The 12,461-nt window shown below is 43.5% G+C and overlaps 1 long non-coding RNA gene across 1 annotated transcript in view; it reads right to left on the bottom strand.

Moving 5' to 3' along the window:
* Window positions 1-216: 216 nt before the first annotated feature.
* Window positions 217-12,461, bottom strand: part of LOC144753277 (uncharacterized) — a 110,139-nt gene continuing 97,894 nt past the window's right edge. The window contains exons 3-4 of the long non-coding RNA XR_013594285.1: window positions 952-1,006; window positions 217-353 (exon numbers count right to left, since the gene is read on the bottom strand). This is a non-coding gene — a long non-coding RNA (uncharacterized LOC144753277). The remainder of the gene's footprint in view (window positions 354-951; window positions 1,007-12,461) is intronic.

Genomic DNA, 12,461 nt, shown 5'->3' with positions numbered 1-12,461 from the left:
TCAAGTGTCCTGGGTTACAATGAATACACCAAATAATGCATGTTTTGTTAAACACAGACTAACATTTTTTTTTCCTTTTTCTTTAAAAAAAAATATGTATTACATTAGTCAATCAGACTAATTAAAAGTATGCACCCGAGGAGACCTTCCCAAGAAACTTGAAGGTTCCAACAAGATAGATTACCTTCACGCATGGCTTCAAAAAGAAGTACCTGTTGAGGGCCTCTCTTCATTCCTCATTCTGGAATGGGCCTACTGAGTGAAGACCAGGCTGCCGCTCCCCGCTCTTCAGATTTCAATAAAATAAGCTTGGTCTTCAGTAAATATTGAGATGTTAGGGTTTTAAATAGTTCCTAAGAAAGATTTAAAAGTTTAACAGTTTTGTATAATTCTGCCTTTTAAACTTGTGACTCACGACTATCAATCAAAAAAAAAATCCACAATGTGATTGGCTGGATCAGGGAAGAAAACATGGTTTTGACAGGCATGTTGAAAGTTGCAAGTCAGAGGTGACTCTAAGTTTTGCGGTTTAGAAAATATACATAACGTATATAAAAGATGCATACAAATTTTGTCTGCTTCCCTGGGGCACACGTAACCAGCAATCTGCCATTAACCGTCACTCAACGCCCCGCTGCCATGCTGCTGACTCCGCAGACCGCTGTATTTCTGTCTTCAAAGAAATATTCCCAGTGAACTTTAATGTGGATCACCTAGTCAGACTGAAGCTGTTATGGCTACTGCTCTTATCGGATGTAGCAATTGCATGTTGAGTTAAATTCCGTAACACATGAAGCATTGCACTTAAAATCTTGCAAGAATTTGTGAGATTTAGATGCGCATGTGTTTGGGCTTCCTTGCTTAGCTTTACCGTTATGCAGTCAGCTGACTGTTTTTGCCACTGGAGTAAAACCCTAAAAGAAAAACCCCCACAAAGAGCCAACCGCTTACCTGTTCTGGAGACTGCTTTGGAGGACTCAGTCTTCTGGACGCTTCCACTCAAGCACTACAACATGAAAGACAAAAACACAACAAAAACAAGTGATGTAAATCAGATGACGACTCTAAGAGCGCCTCGCTTGAGAGAAAAACAATCACAGGTTAGAGGTGCTAGACGTGGCATGAAAAGACAAAAAGCTAGGATTAAAAAATCTTGTGCAACTAAAGTGAATTCTGAGTCTAGCTGAAATCTCCAACTGAATTAAGCAAAAGGAACTTGTGCTAGTAAACACTTAAACTTAAAGTATGGCAATAAAGACGTAATGAACATTCCCTATCAATCAATCAATCAATCACAGCATTTATATAGCGCACTACTCACCCGGAGGGTCTCAAGGCGCTGGGGGGGGTCCGCTACTGCTCGAACAGCCAGGTCTTGAGCTGCTTCCTGAAGGCGAGGTGGTCTTGGGTCAGGCGGAGGTGGGTCAGAAGGGAGTTCCAGGTCTTGGCGGCCAGGTAGGAGAAGGACCTTCCTCCTGTGGTGGCTCTTCGGATGCGGGGGACGGCGGCGAGGGCGTGGCTGGTCGATCGAAGCTGGCGTTTGGGAGCGTAGAAGTTGAGGCGGCTGTTGAGGTATCCTGGGCCTTGGTTGTGTAGGGCTTTGTGTGCGTGGGTGAGGAGCCGGAAGGTGATTCTCTTGTTGACCGGGAGCCAGTGCAGGTCTCTCAGGTGTCCGGAGATGTGGCTTCGGCGGGGGATGTCCAGGATGAGTCGTGCTGAGGTGTTCTGGATCCGCTGGAGTCTCTTCTGGAGTTTGGCGGTGGTTCCGGCGTAGAGGGAGTTGCCGTAATCCAGGCGGCTGGTGACGAGGGCCTGGGTGACCGTCTTCCTGGTGTCGGTGGGGATCCATCGGAAGATCTTACGAAGCATGCGCAGGATGTTGAAGCATGACGAGGAGACGGCGTTGACTTGTCTGGTCATGGAGAGGGAGGAGTCCAGGATGAAGCCCAGGTTGCGTGCGTGGTCTGTTGGTTTGGGTGCGCTGCCTAGGGCGGGGGGCCACCAGGAGTCGTCCCAGGCAGAGGGTGAGGATCCCAGGATGAGGACTTCCGTCTTGTCCGAGTACAGTTTCAGGCGGCTGTTCGACATCCATTTGGCTACGTCTGTCATCCCTTCGTGCAGGTTGGCTCTGGCGGTGGCGGGGTCGTTGGTGAGGGAGAGGATCAGCTGGGTGTCGTCGGTGTAGGAGATGATGTTGAGGTTGTGCTGGCGTGCGATGGCTGCGAGGGGGCTCATGTAGACGTTAAAGAGTGTTGGGCTGAGCGAGGATCCTTGAGGAACGCCGCAGATGACTTCGGTGGCCTCCGATCTGAACGGGGGGAGGCGGACTCTCTGTGTCCTTCCGGCGAGGAAGGAGATGATCCACTCAAGTGCCTTCTCCTGGATTCCGACGTTGCTGAGGCGCTGTACTAGGGTACGGTGGCAGACAGTGTCGAAGGCCGCGGAGAGGTCCAGGAGGATGAGGGCCGCTGTTTCCCCGTTGTCGAGCAGGGCTCGGATGTCATCGGTAGCTGCGATCAAGGCGGTCTCGGTGCTGTGGTTGGCCCGGAAGCCAGACTGCGAGAGGTCGAGGGAACCGTTCGTCTCGAGGAAGGCGGCCAGTTGCTTGTTGACGGTCTTCTCGATGACTTTTGCCGGAAACGGGAGTAGCGAGATGGGGCGGTAATTCTTGAGGTCGGTGGGGTCGGCTGATGGCTTCTTTAGTAGAGCGCTGAGTTCGGCGTGCTTCCAGCTCTCCGGGAAGGTGGCGATGTCGAAGGAGGTGTTGATGATGTCCCGCAGGTGGGGTGCGATGACAGCGTCGGCTTTGTTGAAGACGTGGTGAGGGCAGGGGTCTGTCGGAGATCCGGAGTGGATGGAGTTCATCGTGCGGATGGTGTCTTCGGTGCTGATCGGGGTCCCGGCGCGGAGTAGACTCAAAAGTAGTTAGGGACAATCTACAGAATATCCAAGTCGAAAAGGGGAAACTATCCCTGAGAGAGTTACATTAGTAAACAGAATTTCAGCCTCCTCCCACCAGATGTCTTAGCACTAACTGACATTCAACCATCTTCCCTGGTTTGCTGCCTCCAGCCTCACATGAACAACTTCACAGCTGCTCTCCTTGCCTCAATCCAGTCTCAATACATCATAGCCACTCCATCGGGTACCCAAATTATGCATGTGCAGTAAGGTGTCCTTCCAAGCAGGGTACATATGTGGTACAGTGAGCTTGTTGGGACCAAACCGATTCGGTATTTTAAGGAATCGGTAATTTACCGATTCCTTAAAATACCGAATCAGTAAATTACCGAATTTGCAATTTAGGCCACCTACATCTCAGTAGCCTAATACCGGTCGGTAACGGCCGAAATTAGGTAATTTCGGCAGTTACCGACCGGTATTGGGCGACCTACATCTGGCCCATAGTGTCGTATGGCAGCAGTTCTGTACTGACCTGGATTTGTACATGAACCCCGGCTCAAGGAGAAACTGCACTACATGGGAACTTCATGTAATACCTCATCAGACAAAATATTAATTCAAGTTTGGCATTTACGGGGGACAGTACTATACTGATTGGAAGTGCTGGACAGAGACGCTATGCAATTCGAAACTTCAACTAAATGTTTACAAAGCAACGGTGAACCTCCCATTTCATGGATAAGATGGAAGGAGAAGTTCCTCACATATATGAGGGCGATAGCTGGCAAATGCATGTGAGTGGAACAGAAAAATACCACATTTTTGCACTGCCTAGGTTCGGAGGGCCAGGTGGTGTTCAGGGCCTTGCCGCAAACCAAGCCATCTGATGGTCAGGATGAAATGGACGTATACCAAGAGGCAACCCTAAGGATATAGTTGAGAATCAAACCAACCACAAGTTTTGCATTGAACAGATTGAAATGCTACACCAATGTGTAAAAAGAAGGCGAATCATTTGATGAGTTTTTGAGTGCATTAAGGGTATTATCCCTGATTTTCAACTGTGGTCCTATGTCTGATGAAATGATTAGAAACCAGATAATTGTAGTGGTAGGAAACAAGAAGACACAAGAGCAATTATGGGTCATGTGGGATCCCAAATTAGAAGAGTCAATTTCCACAGCAAAAGCGTTATAGCAATCAGAAAAGCGGATGTCCACTGTGAAAGTGCCAGTATGCATGTAGAGAATGATGAGAATGTGTGTGTAGTGAAAAGTTCAGACAAATATCACCCTGTTAAGTTGTCTACAGGCGCTAGTGGGACACATACAAGCAGTTTTGAGTGGTGCAAGAATATTTGACTAGTCATATAGAAATGGTGTTTGTTACAGGTGTGAAAGTAATGCACACTTTCCTTCCTACATAGGTTGCCCTGCTGTTAATGCATAAAATGTGGACATGTGGGCCACTTTGCACTTGTGTGCAGTAACCTTAGGAAGAATGTTAGTCAAGCACGAGGTAAGGTATTATGTACTGCAGAGACACGTGTTGTCAAATCTGGATGTGAGTGTGGAAAATTGGTCAAAAACTGTAAAGGGATTGTTCTATCCATTCAAGGTTGCGGGGCAGGCTCCATGGAACAACTGGTTAGTAATTCTCCTAAATGTGTGGTACGTGTTTCAGGTGTGGAACTGGATCTTATGGCAGATTCAGGTCCTCCTTGGACTATTGTCACTAGGAGGTATTTCAAGAAGAAATTTGGTGACATGATTAACGTTGAACAGTTGCTACCTCCAGACATTTTGGCTGAGAGTTTTGATGGCTCCACCTTTGATATGGACCGATAACTATGTGTGGAGTTGGAGTTTAAAGGATGCCCAGAAAGCATTTGATCAAGTTGAGTGGGGATACCTGTGGCGCAATTTAAGAGCTAGGGGATTTGGCAAAAGAATAACAAATGCTATACAGGCCATGTATGTGGAGGCACATGCTAAAATTCAACTAATGGGGAAGGAATCAGATAGGATCACAATCTCACGTGGGACGCGGCAGGGGTGCCCTTGCTCCCCCATATTGTTCACTTTATATATAGATCCTCTGATTAGATCAATGCTGGCGGATCCAGTAATTAAACCAGTAGCCACCCTAGGATACCATACAAAAGTGTTATGCCTACGCGGATGATATCGCGGTTGTCACTCCAGATCCGCATAGTGCTATAGATCAGATTGAAAGGCTAGCAACATAATTTAGTAAACAATCAGGATATAGCTTAAATACTGGTAAAACACAAGTAATCTGTACTAAAATATACAATTTCAGGATGCATGGAAGACAGATGTAGCTAAATATCTAGGGATTTGCATTACCGCTGAGGTGGGCTCAACGTGGGAAATAAATTCGGCCCCAATTTTGAAAAAAATGGAGGCGGACCTGAAGCGGATAGATAATTTACATCTCCCCATTATGGGAAGGGCAAACGTCATTAAAATGACGATGTTCCCCAAGCTGTTCTATATCTGCCGATGTATCCCCATAGAACCGGGATTGTTCTATCCATTCAAGGTTGCGGGGCAAGCTCCATGGAACAACTGGTTAGGAATTCTCCTAAATGTGTGGTACGTGTTTCAGGTGTGGAACTGGATCTTATGGCAGATTCAGGTCCTCCTTGGACTATTGTCACTAGGAGGTATTTCAAGAAGAAATTTGGTGACGTGATGAACGTTGAACAGTTGCTACCTCTAGACATTTTGGCTGAGAGTTTTGATGGCTCCACCATTGATATGGACCGATAAGTATGTCTGGAGTTGGAGTTTAAAGGAAGATGTGCACAAGTCAAATTATTTGTAGCTGTGAAAGGTGTGAATGTGTTTGGTTGGCAAGACAAGTGGAAGTTGGGAATAATTTGAATCCTCGTGGTAAGGAGCCTGTTATATTGAGTGATGAAGCGTATGAGGCGCAGGTGTTGTCCACTGAAGAAAGTAGTTGGGAGAGACTGGTGAAAGAACGGTTTAAGAACGTTTTCACTGAAAGTTTGGGGAAGCTAAGAGATTATGTACATTAAATAAAATTGAAGGGCAATGATGTTCCTGTGAAGCAGAAGCTGCTAGATGTTCCAATAAATGTGAGAGATAAATTGAGAGATATACTCTATGAGCTGGTAAGTGATGGAATAATTGAAACAACTGAATCAGCTAAATGGGTATCCCCCATTCGTTTAGAGCACAAGGCTTACCACAAATTGAAGCTGTGCATAGATTTGAGTGTTAAATGCTAATTTAATAATTGATTGTCATCCATTGCCCAACATCAATGAAGTTGTGTCGATGCTGGATGCTGCTCAGATCTTCTCGCCCTTGGACCTTAGGTCTGCGTATCACTAGATTGAATTGGCTGAGGAATCTAGACACATAACAGCGTTCATCACTCCTCAAAGGTTGTATCAATTCACTAGAATGCAGTTTGACCTGGCTTTAGCTGCCTCTGTATTCCAGAGGGTGATGTTCTACATATTCAGAGATATTGATCAATATGTTAAATGTTTCCAAGATGGCAATTTAATATATATCAGGAATTTAGAAGAACGCCTACAGCATATGATTGAAGTGTGCAACAGTTTTGAAATACATGGATTGACGCTTAAGGGGCACAAGTGCAAGTTCCATTTCTGGTGGCCGGGCATGGATAGGGTGATAGATCGGACAGTGAGAGAATGTGAAGTGTGCGCTTCCAGTGAAAAGATGTTAAGAATAAGTGTACCACCTTTGAAAAGTGTTGAATGGCCGGAGTTCCCATGGCAATAAGTGGCTTTTGACATTTCTGGCCTATTTAACTTTCTTCCTGCAGATGTACAATTTGCCTTAGTATTGGTATATTAACATTCAAAATGCCCAGATGTGTGATTTGTATCGCAGGTCACCTCTGGTGCTGTTATTGGGTTTCTCAAAGATGATTTTGACAGGGAAGGATGCCCTTCTAGTCTAGTCACAGATAATGGGGTTCAACTTACATCTATGGAGATGGAAGCATTTATGAGTCACTGTAACATTAAACACATGACTACTGCACTTCAACCAGGTTTTGAAAGGGAACATGGTTGAAGCACATAAACAAGAAGGTGATTGGAAGAATACACCAAGAGAAAGATTGTGGTTGTACAGCAGAACTCCACACACCATTACTGAGGTTAGTTCTTCCAAATTGTTAAACGGTAGGGATCATGTGTCCAGTTTGAATCCGTTGTAGTTTAAGGAAAGGTGGGGAAGAGAAGAAGAGGGATGTGATTTCAAGGAAACAGCAGTGAAAGTGAGGAGGAAGCAAGGCAAGGTAAAAGAGTGGTATGATAATAATTGGAAAACTAAACCCCACACGATTATGGTTGGGGACTGGGTGAGAATTTTAATGCCAAATATCATCAATAAAGGTGAATCCAAAATTTGAAAAGGCCAGGACGGTAAAGTATGGAATGTTAAAAGAAAAGACAAATGTCCAAGAGCAGGATTTGACCACAATGTAAGGGCAGGAGAGGAGAAAATGAAGTTAACTTCCTATTGAAAGGTAATAATAAGGTCCTGGGAAATTACCGAAAAGGTGACAATAGTAATTACTGTAGACTGTCTGCCATTAGCGAAGGTTCTGTGGCTTCCCGGGTCAAGAGAGCGTGTAGAACCAGGCACCTGGAAAATATGATGATTTTGTTTGATAATCTTTTCTTTATGCGCATCATTCTCTATTAACTCTATTGTGGCGTAAACTTCTATTTTGTTCATTTTTTATATGGGTTGTTCATCAGTTTGCCTGTTTAGTTGTCCTTCTTAAATTTGTTTAATGAGGGACATGTGTTGAATTCATTATTAAATTTGTTTTCTGCATGTGCAATTGTTTCATTTTGTGCAGTGCTATGCATCCTATAAGAATGTTGATTGTGGAATGCAGGACGCTCTGCAGTTGGATATGTAGCCATCCCTTGAGTGGACACATTGATGTGCCCTTGAGTGGACACATTGTAGTGTAGTTCCTATTATCCCAATAGGCTCTGCGCATTGGAATAATACCTTCAATAGTATAGGCCTAGACCAGACGTTAACTAGGTCTACTACTGTCGATATTAGACTTAAAGTTTTGGGTTTGCCAGCTAGCTCAGAGTTCACTAGAAACTTTCTCGAATAGGCAAGGAGGAGTTGAACCTCCCTGGATAGACAAGAAGGGATTTAGTTTCTGACAACCATAGAACATGACAACTTTGCTCTCCCCTAATCAAGAGTGTATCTCGAGAGTCGTGTGAACAAAAGGCAATTTATTTTACTCAGTCAGTACGTGCATTCTTAGTCTCATCAGATTGTAGAGAAAAGGAAGAGACGGGCGTGTTCAATAAAAGATGTTATTTATTGATCAGTCTCTTTTCTCATACAAGAGAAATGGATCGATAATATTGCAATACTTATGGTTAAGTAAAGTGCATACATTAAAAGCAGAAGTATAAAATAATACTGTAAAAACATTGATATGGTTTCTAAGCCATATGAAGGTTTAAAATGAACAAGATATATTACATACACATATACATTTGACTAATCGTACTCAACTGGTGTTTCTAACTACGCCTACCCCGTGTACCTGACCTAAGTCTAATGCGTGGGCGGGAATAGAAAGTTACAGTTTAAGTTAAGTTTGTTTTGCCAAGTGACTGACTAAAGAATTCTCTGTGAGGGGTTATTCAGTTCTGTACCTGGAATCTAGGATGGATGAGGGATGGTATCTCTCGTCTCTGGCTTCGATATTCCAGGCTGCCTGCGAGGGCTACCCGGAAGCGCCGGAGCTGGATTTCTCGGCAGGAGAAAAGACAGCTTCTCGTTCTCAGCGCGTCAGGAAGGCGGGGCTGCGCCAGCGGGGTCTGCTCTGCTCTGGGCTTCGGCAAGTCTGGCTGCTCCGATCTCGTCACCACCGCGTGTGTTTGCATAGGGCAATATCGGTAATATTTATACCTTTAAGGTGCCGAGATTGACGTAAGGATGGACATAGATACGTCAATAAGGATGTCATACGACCAGGTCGTTAGCACATTCTTTTGCTGAAGTTCTCGGTGAAATCAAAACAATGGCCGCAGGGTTTTTCCCAGGTTGTCATAGGTTTGATTTGTTTTGAGAACTCCGTATGCCTTATCAGGGGCTGGAGGAATATCGCTTGTCTAATTAGATGGCAAGCGTTATGACCTAATCAGATAACACGTTCCTGTGCCGTAGTGTGGCTTTATCAGATAACGGTTCCTGCATCATGGGGGTTTTCTGCCTCATGGGATGGCTGCTAGTTAACTTGTTAGTTTGTTAACCAGAATAGGGTCAGGAATAGGGGGATCGATACAGAACCTATAGGAATACATCACACCCACTCCACGCTAACTATGGAGATATTTACTAATCTATGCATAGTAAAACATACTGTAGAGTATCGTGTATACCTTACCACCCCAAAATACATAAATGCATTTCGAAATTATCAAATATACGGAAAAAAAGCATTTACATGTATTGTATGCACTCAAGCTGTGAAATAATGCTAAAGTAATCACGCATTTGTATACATTATTGCTAAATGGTATATGAGAATTTACACATGAAATGACTCTTAATACAGAAAAAAAATTCGAGACCATTCCATCACAGAATAAAATAATTATGAACATACCAGCGGGCAGCTAATGTCTAGAAACTGTCTAAATTTAGAAATTTTAGTTCTCTAAGAATATTTCTTACTTTAAGCAGAAGATAGTGTCCCGAAAAATATGCAAAAATATTTTGGGGCTGCTGAAAAAATTGCTGTCCGTGAACTGGAGGGAAAAATGTTCATGGTATTTTGCATTTCTAGTTGAAGGCCAAATTCAGGGAACGCCGTGTACGAGCTTGCTCAAAAGTCTCTATTTCTGCTCTGGTGAGAACATCATATCATTTAGACTCTCGAAAAAGTTGTCAACAGCTTCCTGGGAGAGTTCCACTAACTCGGAAATAGGTGTAACCATGCATTCGTGCGCATGATTGTCTCCATTGACATTCCGATTTGGATTGCTGACAGAAGGTCGTACCTGATCGATGCTGCTTTCATCTTGAACTTCACTACCCCTTAATCGTAGTGGTGAAGCTTCCACGAATGCCGTCATCAGGATTGGTAGCCGTTGAGGGCAGCACAAAGCATGAGCCTTTGTTGGACTCAACAATGTTTCTGCATCCATCGGCGCATCTGATTGTAGCGTCAGACAGGTGTCTAACACGCATTCTTCTCCGCATAGCAGGCACCTTAATACAGGTAAAACACATCGATGCCACATTGGTCGAAATGAAAGAAACCAAGTCATGTTCAGGTCTCTAAGCCGGGATAGTCCCAGGATTTTTGATATCCGGTCCCGGTATTCAATGGCTAGGATTGTTTCTTCCCTTGTCGCAGGTGTTTTGTCTGTGACATGGTTTGCCATAACGAAATATAAGGACTAGGAATAGGATTCCTGCAATTAGTCCCAAAATGAGGGGAAGTCCGCCAAAAATCGAATGGACGAAATCTGGAAAAATACCCAGTATGGCTTTGAATGGTGTTAATGCCATCGAAAATACTGTCTTAAATACTTTTGAGACTCCACTGTTATCAGAAATATTGAAGATTTCATTCAGGATTTCTGCGAAATGTATGGGGGAATTAGTCGATAACAATGAATGTATCTCTGCAGTCGTCCTTGCGACTAGGAGATCATACGTTTCTTTTGATGACGTGAGCCTTGTCGGCGTCTGAAGAAGCACTGTTTTCATTCTGCTTAGAGTATCTATTCGAATAGAAGTAATTTTCAAGTTGGGCCATGCCCTTGCCTCCCTGTCTGGAAAGGAGCTGGGGAACAATAAGCGTCCACAGCACTTGACCTTCGCAGTCGTAGTTACGAGATAAGGAGTCCCGGGCATAAGACTACAGCATCTGCGGTCCACAATTAGAATGTAACTCCCATTATAGAGTCTTTGAAAGAATGGTTCTATCTCTGTCGCAGGTGTGCCTAGCTGGTGACATGAAAGGTTATTTGAGTTCCCTTCACAGGCTCCATGCAAACTAATTCCGTTACACAGAAGTGTACCGCTTAGTGACATCGCACAATTATTGCCACTAAGAAACACTTTCTGTCCTTTATTACTGACACATGCATGTGAATAGGGCAGGTTCCATGTTGTTTTAATGTACCCCTTTCCCAATTTTTCGTACATGCCAGCCTGTATATATTTTTGGCAGTATTGAAACCTGAAGGTTGATATTGGAATATTAATTATCCCATGTATTATCCATTCACTGACAGGTCGTTCTGACATTGTCACTGGTAATCTTTCGAGTTTCTCAATGCTCAGGATTGTATAATCAGCACCCTTCTGGGCCATACTGATTTGTTTATCAGTAAGGTTAAAGATATTGAAAAGTGACGTTGTGTTGATTAAACGCCAAGGCACATAGCCTGAACGCAGATTTTGTAACGTCCAGCCAAGCTGTACAATAGAACGCAATTGAGACTGACCGTGTTGTAACAACAGTAAGTCTTGCGATATTATGTCGATTGCTGAAGACACAATGCTGTCCAGAGAAAAAATTCTGGAGGACAGAGTCATTAACCCATTGTCTACTACAGAAAGTGATTTTTCCAAATTAATACGGTCAATTTCCCGTATCCTTTCTGCTGTCTCAATTTGAGTAACCTTCCAGGCCTCATTGTATGCTGCATATACAGAGGCTGCTATGAAACGCTTTTGACGCTGTTTGCGTGGTCCCATAGTGAAATCACGCAAGTCAGCACCATCAGTAAGTAAAGTTAGGTGTTGCTTAATTTCTGCCAGTGTGGAAGTTTGTAGCCATTGAAGGCATAATTTGCCCACACTGTAGGTGGTTATTATCCCTGGGTGATGTCTTTGGGGATATCTAGGGTCTGGCCTGGTCATTTTGAACCCCTGTGTTTTGTTCAGGAATCTGTCTTGACAGTTATTAGTATCTGTGGGCCAGATCAACCACTTTTTCCAATCAGGATGTGTTCTGTTTTGGTTTAATACATAGTTTACGTCTATCTCCTCATCTGTAGAGCTATTGCTGTTCATTGTTGGTTCTGGAATAGACGGTTTATTTAAGTCTTTGATTTTGGCTAAGCCAAGACAGGTAGTTTGTTGAACAGTGTCATTTAAAAATATAATTTGTTCTGGGATCATGCAGGCTCTAAACAAAGATTCTATACCCTGTACTTGCCATTCTTTTGTGCCCCAAACACTTTTCAATTCAACATTTTTGTCCCAATAATCAAAACCAAAAGTATTCATTTGTTCAAAGAATGAGTCTGAATATATCAATTTTGTGTTGGTTATCATGGTCTTTGTCCCTGTCTTATTTGACAATTTGAAATAAAATGTTTCAGCATTACTTATGTTAAAACCCGAAAAGTATGAATATTTGTCATAAACGGTTCTTGAGCTTCCTTTTGGAGGGGTTGCACAATGTTCCCATTGATTATAATTTAAAACATTTCTAGGTTGTGCAGATCTATGTAAAATGGT

Source organism: Lissotriton helveticus, chromosome 5_1, assembly GCF_964261635.1.
Source record: "Lissotriton helveticus chromosome 5_1, aLisHel1.1, whole genome shotgun sequence".
NCBI classification, from domain to species: domain Eukaryota; kingdom Metazoa; phylum Chordata; class Amphibia; order Caudata; family Salamandridae; genus Lissotriton; species Lissotriton helveticus.
The sequence above is the reverse complement of the archived record's forward strand: the minus strand, read 5'-3'. Positions and strand labels throughout refer to the sequence as shown.